Here is a 10,970-nt window from a genome sequence, read left to right on the forward strand (position 1 = left end):
TAATGCAGCCGTTTAATTACGTTCACAGAGATCACAGCGGCCGTGGGCAGACAGTCAATGCACTGACCTCAGTCACAGTATATAAACGTCACTCACCCCCTCCCATTGGCTCGTGCAATTCTCCGGAGAATATCCTGCTGCGGTCTCACATCAGCTCACTTGGACTTGCTGCGGAAAAAAATACTCGGGGTCTGGCAGGAGAAACTCCAGGTGAAGTCAGAGCGACAAAATGTGACTGTTTTTCAGGAGTTTTCTGCATACTAGAATGGTCAAGAACAGTTCTGTAGGGTTCCTCATCAACACAACTTGAGGAATTGTCCAGGGTTACGGTACAATGACTGAACCATTTCAATCAGGAGAGACTAGAGTAAGAGTTTACAATCATTTATTTAACAGTTTAGGAAAAGATAAATGTGCAATGTTTTTGGCAATTAGACTGTCATGATGACTTCATGCACTGAGAGGGGTAATGAGGTCTACAGCAGGATAGGAGTGGAGTCTAGACACTGGTGGTGGTGGTGATAGAAGAATGCAGGATGTGATGAGGAGTGGGTTTCTGAGTCTGTATTAGTGATGTGTAGTTCGTGAACGATTCGTTCAAAACGAACGAATCATCTGGGTGAACGAACTGAACTGAATCACTTACTGAAAAGAGTCGTTCATTTCTCAACTTCAGTTGCGCTCTCCTCTCTCCCGTCTCGTGTCTCTCTCTCCAGACCGTAAGAGTCACTCAAAGCCCGCCCTCCCTCTCCCTTTCATGTCCGTGATACGTACTGACTGAACCAACAGGACGGAGTCGGTCGGGAGCTCTGTGTCACTAAAGCCCGCCCCTACTTCTCCCTCTCATGTCTCCAAAATTGAGGAAGTAGCAAATATATTATTTAACATTTAGGTGTCGCGAAAATGTATGTGCTTTTTATATCTGCTGTCAGTTTGCAAACGGCTTTTATATCCAACTCAATTTCACTCAGCTGACTGTTTTAACATCCACTAACGATCGTGTTTCAGTCAGTACAGTGTGTGTGTGTGTGTGTGTGTGTGTGTGTGTGTGTGTGTGTGTGTGTGTCTGTGTGTGTGTGTGTGTGTGTGTGTGTGTGTGACTGAGGCTGGTGACTTGCAGTCTCGCTCGTTCACGTTCAGTCAGTGTTTCGTTCACTGAACGAACTGAGAGGAAGAGAGTGACTCGGAGGCGGAGCTCCCGTTCAGTTCGTTCAGTGAACGAACTGAACGAGAACTCCGACACTCCTGACTGAGAGGAAGAGCCTCCGAGTCACTCTCTTCCTCTTCTTGTACTGAACGTACTGAACAGAACGGTCGGGGAAAATAAATGTGATTGTTTTAGCAGCTTTCAGTTTGCAAACTGTAACTTTATCCAACTAAATTCTCAGCTCATTGGTTTATTATTCACCACCGGCTGTTCTCAGTACGATCGCGAGCAGAACTAAACGTCCGGCCGTGTTTCAGCTTATTAAATTCTGATTCACAGACAGAGCTGCGGAGAAGTACTGAACGATTCGGTGAACAAATATTTTGAACAAATCACTTTACTGAACTGATTCTACTGATTCAGTACACTGAAAAGAACTGCTTTTCCCATCACTATGTCTGTATCTTAACTCTGCTGAGCTTGATTGGAGGTGACCGGGGCGGAGGAGGGTCGTAGTGATCGCACTGAAATGACAAACTGACTGCAGAAGAGAGAGAACAGATTTAAAGATTTGACAGCAGCAGGAGGATTGGTTGAGAGAGGTTTTGGCGGAGTCTGGTTTGATAATTAGTTAAAGAGTAAGCACCCCAAATCAGCTGATCACCAGAGCAGGAAGATGTTGGAAGTGGTAGAGAGGGAGTGGCTAAGTTTAAGGAAGAAAACTGAATGAATGTGTGAGAGAATCGAACCAGTCTTCCTACTTGAACTTACGCTGAGTTTCATAATGATAATGCACAGACATACAGTATCTGATCTGATTTTTTTCTCTTCTTGAAATAAGGAACGGGATCAAAGGGTGCACTTGCTGTGACGTCAAGGGTTTGGCTTTGACGTATCCCCGGAGCGAACAACTCTCAGCTCTGTCCCATCTCCCTGTGATGATGGCATCATTACGATTTTCTCCCTATCCTACTTTAAAAGGCTTTTCCAGGGACCCTGTCTCACCTCTCTTTGTTCGCTCTACAAGAAACCCTGAGCAGTGCTGTGGCAGCCTGTGAGAGCATCCAGGAGGGTGTAGACATATGGAAAGGTTCCTCTGATCTTCACTGCTGGTACAGGAGCTGATGGTGCTGGTGGGAGAGACAGAGATGAGTGCATTATAATGTCACTCTAGAGAGAGACAGGAAGGAAGAAAAAAAAACAGCACATGCACTTAAACAGGAAACAAACAAAAATGACAAAGACAGCTCCCAGTGCAGCACAACAATGTTAACAGTTCAAAAGCTTCTACTCATAATCACACAACAGCTGGAAATTTTGGTATAAAGATTATTTTTTATATGGTTAAAACAATAAAAATGTGATTTTTCTTAAGCTACCATTTATTAATCTCTATTTTAATCTTGGTCATATCAGGCCTGAAAACAAGGCTCTTTGTTGTAGGGTTTTTTTTTTTTTCAATATGTAGCTGCTACTCTCAGGCTTTCCTTGACTACCCCTATGTTAATTACACAGCTACTGGTGCAGGTTGTGCAGTGGTTAGCTGAGGAGGGGATTGTCGCCTCACAGTAAGAGGGGACCCTGGTTGATATCCTCGTCTGGACAGCTGCCTTGCATAGTACGAGAGTCAGTTCCCCCTGGTACTCCGGATTCCTCACAAAGTTCATAGACATGCTTAAGTGGTTAATTGGTGACTCCAAATTGCCCGCAGATGTGAATGTGAGGGTAAATGGTTGTTTTGTCTCTCTAAGTTGGCCCTGTGATTGACTGGCTACCAGTCCGGCTCAAGTCCCCTGAAGAGCCTTAAACAGGATAAGTGTTTAGAAAAATTGGCAAGTTCACTAAATGACATTTCACTGTGGTGACATTTGAGTGACTTATTAATTGATTGTTAATGGATAAGAAGTTAATCTGCAAATTGCTGTGGAGAAATATAAAAAAAGAAAATCTTCAATTTCAATCAACATAAATCTTCTGCAACAAAAATGTTGATATAGCTCCCCTTCACACCAGTGTGAACATTTTAATTCCATACTGTGGTTAGAATGCTGGATTCATCTGAACTGTTATGTAGAAAATAACTTTCTTAAATGTAATGATACCAACAATGTATAAACCTTACAATCTATCATTGTTTGCCTGAAACAAAATATATTGCTTATTCTAACTTTTAATGTTAAAATTACACTTTTCCCTGCAAGTATAAGCCAATATTATGATTCAATAAAGTCTGTCACCACTTTTTTACTATAGTAGTATTCATGCAGAATAAGATACATTTGGGAAATTGTCCCATTAAAACACACGCAATTTAAACAGCAGCAAATGTGTGCACAAACATAACATCAACAAACTGTCATTATTAGTGGTCTGTGCCTGCTGGTGTAATTGCATGTGGGAATGAGGACCCAAAGGGCTGCAAAGCTAAGATAAGAAGCAGCCAGTGTGCAGTGTGTTAAGCCAGGCAGGATAAGCCAGGTCTGTATGTCCTGCCAGAGAGGGAGCAAGCAAGAAGCAGGAGCTGTAACAGCTTAAAAACCAGCAAACTCTGCATGTAACTCTCCTTTTACCCTGACGTTCAGCAAATATCCAACCCATGCCCGGACGCTGCACAATCAACAAATATTTGTCTTGCTGCATCTGGAAAGGTAATTTTAACATGGAAGTGGACACAACTGTTCCAAAATTTAAATTGGCCTCATGCCAGGTTGAATGTGGTCAAGGGTGTGTGCAGGACATTACAATAACAACTCTGATAATAATAATAATACTACTACTACTAATAATAATAATAATAATAATAACCTTGTGAATCTTTTCCCTGGCACTGCCATGGAAGAGATTTATACCCCTGCACCACTAATGGGCTTTACTTTGAAGTCACTGATTCCGCAGGAGCTAAATGCTCTTTCCAACACTTCAAATATTGTAAAAAAAAAAAAATAAAAAAAAAAGAGTAAGAATTCTGCATGCAGCAGGCAAGAATACCTAAGGTTGCATCTTTTTAGACCTCGCTGAATAATTTACGACTGTGGGGTTACAGGAAATGGCAGAAGCAACCACTCACAGTCAATGAACCCTTACTTCCTCAGCATATTGAGATCTACTCATGGTCTCTGATGAGCTTTTGATGATGGAGCCTTGGCAAAGAGGGGCAAATACACACCTCTCCGTCTGACTGCTTCTGCCAAGTGGGCTGTTAGAGGGTTTTGCCGCCACTGAGCAAGCACAGAAGGCCTGGCGAAACGGTCAGTGGGGAAAATGAGAAGGGATGGAGTCATTAGTGAAGGAAAGACTACAGTGGGAGAGCTCACTGCAGGATGCATTGCAATCTCGAGTCAAAAGGTGACAAAAGAACAGCTGCGCTGAGGGATTGGAGAGCAAAAGTTATTCAGGTCTATTTTCTGTCCGCTGTCCTCAAACAGCAGAAGAACACAGTTATATTGCTGATAGGCATTTGAGACAAGGAAGACAGTCAGCAGCCTAATCCCCTTAAAGGTCTAAAACCTGCTATAGTGGTACAGCCTCTAGAGGAAGATAACCACATATGATTATACTCTTGCAGTGCTGTGTGAACATTATATCATTAAATAGCCTCAGCATTCAAGTCCAAATGTTTGTTGTGAAAAAAGAAGAGAGGATTCATTTCCTCACTTTTTGCCCTGTGGGATATGACTTAAGTGGGATTTTGTGCTGCAACTGGGAGGAGGAATGGGTTAGTCAGCTTTCTGAGGCAATGAGCAAGTAAAGCCGACCATCCAACTAGGACCTCAGCAGGCAGAAAGAGCCGACCTTAAAGCCTCAACAAACTTTGTTTTAATCTTTCATTACAGAAAATTTTCAAATTCAGGTTTAAAAGGCAGCTTTGGGTACAAGTCAAAATGTTATAAAATGAAGACGGAACCACCGTGACTCGCAACATTGCTCTGCGGGGCCACAAGTTTGTACTGTTTTTGGCATTTGAGACTCTTTTTTGGAACTAAAGTGGCAGTTGAAGGCAGGAGATTTAGGCCTCCGTTACGCTCCGCCTGCAATGTGTAACAAGACGTCTCCGATCTGCCATCAGAGCTTGAAGTCCAAGACCAATTTCCCCACGGGGACAATAAAGCGTGTCAACTTATTGTAGCATAATCGAGGTGTTATGGGCATTAGGGACGGCTGTGACTCAGTGGTAGAGTCCGTCGTCTCTCAACTGGAAGGTCGAATGTTTCCTTGGGAAGACAGTGAACCACCAGTTGCTCCTGCTGCTATGTCAGCAGTGTGCGAATGAGTATGAATGGATTAGTTAATTCTGTTCAACTCTTTACAAAGCAGCCTCTGCCATTAGTGTGTGAATCGGTATGTGTGACCTGTGATGTAAAATACACTTTGAGTAGTCAGAAGACTAGAAAATCGTTAAACAAACTGAAGTCCATTTACCATCAGATGGTGATGCTGCAAAAGTAGACACAAATAAATCAACAGCTTGTTTAAAATGTTTAAACTTGTGTTATATCCGTTAGTGTGACTGCTGTTTATGTCCGTTTACAGTAGTCTTATAGTACTACTTTTATAGTATGGTAGTCTTGCTCTTGACGGGGACCAAGCTGACGGCGCCATTTCTCCCTCATTATGTCAAAAACATGCATTTAAAGAAAATGGTGGGTCCTCACCTTGAGAGAGAGAGAGACAATGCTAGAATTTAATCGAAAATCTTCACCACAATTACTATTTTAGTTTGATTGGTTATCATGCTTAAACTTGCTAATAAACTAGAGTGATGGAAGAGATTAATAAGTTTCTTTCTTTTTTAAATATTAGTCATACTCCAAATCACAATAAAATCAGGATTCACTTCTCCTGAAATTACTAATAAACGTATTACTTGCATGAATTCTCTTTCAGTAAATGGTGATCCACCTTCACATGTAAACCGTCATGCAACCACTACACTGCTTATCATCCCACTGCGGTTTAAAGTGAGTCACACACAATCACATCATGAAGCACTGCTGAGACTCTGTTTCCTGAGATCGGGGGTAACCACTGTTCCCATGCGTGTGCTGTTGGAAGAGCTAATCTTAGCAAGTGGAATGGTAAAGCTAATCTTAGATTGATCAATCAGACAAGCTGGTTTTGGCCTGAGAAAGACTATTATTAGATTTAATCATCAAAGTAATCAGTGAATTCCAACAAAAGAGTATGAACTGCAGAACTGATTTTGGCGGCGCTTATTAAATAAACATAGTGAAAAAAAGTGGATGAGATTGAAAGAAATTTAGGCGTGTGTGTGTGTGTGTGTGTGTGTGCGTGTGCGTGTTCGCGTGGATTTGAAGTGCTGTTCAAATGCAAAGTTTAGTTTAGTTTATGCAAAGCGATGCGAGTAAGGTCCACGATGAATGCATTTTTTTAATCACATGTTGTTTTCTTCCGTTAGACACCATAGCTAAATCACTGCACTGACTGCAGCCACTGTGATGGAAAAAAAACAAAAAACAATGCACCTTTGAATTGCTCCATTCACAGACATCACTGAAAGCTCAGTTTATGGGTCAAAAGTAATCTTTACCTCATGACATCAAACATTTCACTTTTTATGTTCCTTTAAGCTGTTTTCATTCACTTTTCCTCTGAATACTTTAATGTTGTAACCTTCCATTTACCAAAGGTTCGCTTACTTTCTTACAGCTTAAGGCAGTAAAAAAATACAAAATAAAAGCATAACAAAAACTGTTTTGAAATGCAACATAATTGCATTTCAAACATGCGATCAAAAATGTAAATGATCGCAATTAACGGTAGAATTAAGCGATTAATCTGAATTTTTGAAAATCATCGTTTGACAGCCCTAAAAAATATATATATTTATATATAAAACATTTTGATAAGTGACCTTTAGAAGTGCAGGTAGAAAAATGTTGGTTGATTCATCCTGTTTCAGTCGTAGCGCTATGCTAAGCTAAGCTATGCTAAGCTAAGCTATTCTAACCTAAGATGAGTAGCTGCTTTTATCAGCCACCTTTTTCCAATCTGGGTCTTTAACGAAAGTGAAATAAATATACTGTGTCACAGAAAAAGTTAAACTTTGTTTTATAATAAAACTTTTAATGGATTATTTTTGTCCAAAAATACAATGTCCACTGACAACTGGATGAAGAGGATCACAGGAAGTCCTGAACTGAACCAGTGAGGGAAGTTCAACTAAAAATTAGATTTTTCTTAAATCAAGCAGCAACTCAGAACATCACCAGCTACATTTCAACCTCATTATTTCTTTTGACATATTTCTCTTTGGATTTTTTCAGTTTCTTGTTCTGTTAGTAAAAAAAAAGGACAAAGGAGACTTTTTTCAGTCTCTGTGGGAGTGATTTAAGTTGTTTAAAAAAATACAAACGATTTCTAGCCTTTTAATATCAAGGACAAAAGTATTCAAATGACTGGTATATGTCCTATTATGATGATCGGAGCTTTCCTTTGACTGTGTCCTTTCTTTTTGTTCACATTAAAATTTCATCATCCTTTTTCAGATATTTAAAGAATCAACCTCGTTAATTTATGAACTACTCCACAAGCTAACAGAAAATAATTAGCTCATTGCATTTAGGATTAATTTCTTTTCTTAAAAAAAAATCAGGAAATGAAGGCTGAAGTAGATACACAGTATGAGAAGACAACATTTTGAGCTGGCTGTTACACAAGGCAAACTTTGGCCACGAGAAGTCCTGACTTAAAGGCACAGTACGTATATTCCGCCACCAGGGGGCTCTCAGTCAAAACAATAACAAGAGATGACGTCGAAGCTGGCGGGGAATCATGGGAGTGATTCTCTTTGTTACTTTACTTATTTCTCTGGTTTTGATAACTGTTGAAAATATTTGAGGTAATGTAAGTGCTCAACAACAACAAATATATAACATATAGGTTTAGTCCATCTTAATTAATACAGACATTTTAATATAGAAATTCTACATATTGTACGTTTGAAGCACACTGAAAGAAGAAGAGGAACTGTTATGGCTATGGCCACTGTTGCTTTTTCCATCAACATATAAATCATTGTGATGATATGGTTAGTTCTGGTGAGATTTATGATAATTAATGCAAGACCGAGATTTTTCGAGTGCTGCATCTATCATATGTCCTATAATTTGTGTATGGAATCAAGTTAAGTGTTTATTTACTGTTTGCATAGCGGACATGAATCTTGTGAATGAGAAGAATATTCCCTTCATGAATGGATTTGCATATGACCCACTTTCACTTTTACCTGATTGAGAGCAAAGTGGAGTTGCATCATGAAGATGCTGTGCAAAGGTTGTGATGCGGATAAACACTGAAGGCATAAAGTGTCAATCGAAACAGACAGGATGCTTGCCTAACCTGCAATGGGGGCAGAAGTGAACGTCTACACTCGGAGGTGGGATGATTCATTCATAAAACACAGCTCTGCAAAGCTTGCATGGTTTGTGTAAGACTTAATCGTTATGGACAACATTACACTCTCATGCACATAATGGTGGATAATGGCATTGAAATCAAAGACTCTGTTGGCTCTCTTCACTCTGTTGGCAAGCTGATACTGACAAGAAATCCCTTTAGCCACGCTTTCTTAATCACGTCATTGTGACTGAGTCCAAATTCTGTGTGCATTTATTTATGTGTGTGCTGTGTGTTTGGGACATTCAGAAGAAGCTGTGCCTACCTTTTCTGAATGCACACAGGAACTGATAAGTGTGTCTTTGCTATTTTTATCAGTGTGTGTGTGTGTGTGTGTGTGTGTGTGTGTGTGCGCAGAGTATTTACAAGCCCCAGTATTAATAGCCTGTGTCCCTTTGTCTCCCTGACAGATGTGACTGAACTGTGCTGGGAGAGAAAGTACAAGAAGAACCTGTTGGAGATGCAACAAACAGCTGCAGACCCTGAACTTCTCTTCACCACAGCCATGAAAGAGAGTGCTGAAGATTGAAACTGTTTGTGTGTTTGCAGTCTAATCTGTGAGGACGCACGATACATGAACAACAGAAAGAACTGAATGAAAAGCTGCTTGCTGCTGTTATGGACAAAAAAAGACACTCGGTCTACGTTCACGTGTAGCTTGGTTTGCTTTCCCTTATGTTTACTGTCCTTTGCCCCCATGATGCATTGAGTCAGGAACAACAAAGCGGTGATGCACAGGTGAGGTAAGACCAGTGGTAGGATTTGAAAACCAAAGGGGAAATAATATTGTGATGTCACCTTATAGCTGGAGACAAAGTAAGTGTCTGGCATGTTAATATTTAAATCAGAAGAGATTGCATGAGCAGCTTCAGTTTTGTTTATCCACTTTCTTTTGAGGACATCTTAGTGTCTGTGTTTGACTGATAAGGCACGGCTCAGCATGAGAAAAAAAACAAAAAAAACAGGCACCTCATTCATTTGAATGGGACCAATACGTCTCTCTGTGAAAAAAAAAAAAAAGGTAACGTTGTTTGACTAAGAGCCATCACACGTGCGAGGCACATTCATGATCACTTGCTACCACACACATGCACAACATGTCCTCCTTTTTATGCTGTGCTATTTTTCCACCACATGGATTCCCAGGACAAACAACAAACTGATAAATAATACAATCTGAGTTAAATACTTTTATGACTACATAAACATGTTGGCAATAACGTTGAATCTCATCATGATTCACATCCAATGGAAAAGTCCAAAACCAGAGATGAATAGATCCTAGTTCTGCGTCCATCCATCCATTTTCCTCCGCTTATCTGAGACTGGGTTCGGGTAGGCAGCAAGCGCAGTAAGTCAGCCAAGACATCCCTCTCCCCAACAACGTTTTCCACAAAGCATATTAGCCCTTAAGAGACCTCCTAAGGTGAAAACCTGTTAGGCGTTGTGAGGACTTTTAAGAGTTTCTCAAGCTGAGGAAGAAGTGAAGAAAAGTTCTCCTAACACTGAAAGAAGACTCTAATTGAATCAAAGTCTGGCTGAACGGATCAAAACATAATGTATGCAGAAATGTCTTCAGCTAGGTTAGCATGGTGGATCCCTCTAAACGTGATATACTCCTCAGGTGTATCTAATCACTGATGAAGGGCCTTTCACATGCAAATATAATGCAGAGGTCATGTGTTTACAATCATATTGTAGACTACTTCTTATTATGGTTTATAATTTATTCAACACAGATGTTAATTTCATAAAAACGTGTTCCTCATCACAAATTCTGACTTGATTCTATGATTAGTCGGATCGATCTTACTGTCCTTCTATGCCCATTATCACTCAGAGAGCATGATCATTCATTGTCTTTCTCTTTTTTCGGCTCAACCAATCACAGCTTTTGAAAGAATGTGTCATACTAACAGCAGCAACAGGGTCAACCTCGCCTCCTTACTAAGATAAAAGTTTCTGTCCCTCTCGCTCAGATTTGCTCTGAGATTGTTCCTAAATCACTCCTGAGATAAAAAAAAATCCTCCTAGGATTGTTGAAGTGAAGTTAGCAGCTCTCCGAGCGTATTCTCAGGATGTTTGTGAAAACGGCCCCGGATCAAAATGAAATGAAGAAGTATCAACATGACAATGTTTATGACGTACACTGGTATTATTAAGTGTCATTTCACATAATATTGAAGGAACATAATATGACATACATAATTCAGACTTTTTTTTTAAAGTGTGTCAGCAGCTATGAGGGGGGTGAGGGATCAGGTAGGTTGGTGAGGTGGACATGTATGTGTGTGGTATCAGATGTACAGTCTAGAGTGCGTTAAAATAATGTTTTAAACATAAATGTCAGGATATAAATAAATCCTGGGCGGATTCAAATCAAAGCCAGCGATATATTTATTTATAT

The 10,970-nt window shown here is 40.2% G+C and overlaps 1 protein-coding gene across 1 annotated transcript in view; it reads left to right on the forward strand.

Moving 5' to 3' along the window:
* Positions 1-10,769, forward strand: part of LOC132955770 (urotensin-2 receptor) — a 48,544-nt gene extending 37,775 nt beyond the window's left edge. The window contains exon 4 of the mRNA XM_061028781.1: positions 8,974-10,769. The gene's annotated coding sequence lies outside the window, so the exon portion shown is untranslated. The remainder of the gene's footprint in view (positions 1-8,973) is intronic.
* The last annotated feature ends 201 nt before the right edge of the window (positions 10,770-10,970 follow it).

This window comes from Labrus mixtus, chromosome 21, assembly GCF_963584025.1.
Source record: "Labrus mixtus chromosome 21, fLabMix1.1, whole genome shotgun sequence".
In the NCBI taxonomy this organism is placed as follows: domain Eukaryota; kingdom Metazoa; phylum Chordata; class Actinopteri; order Labriformes; family Labridae; genus Labrus; species Labrus mixtus.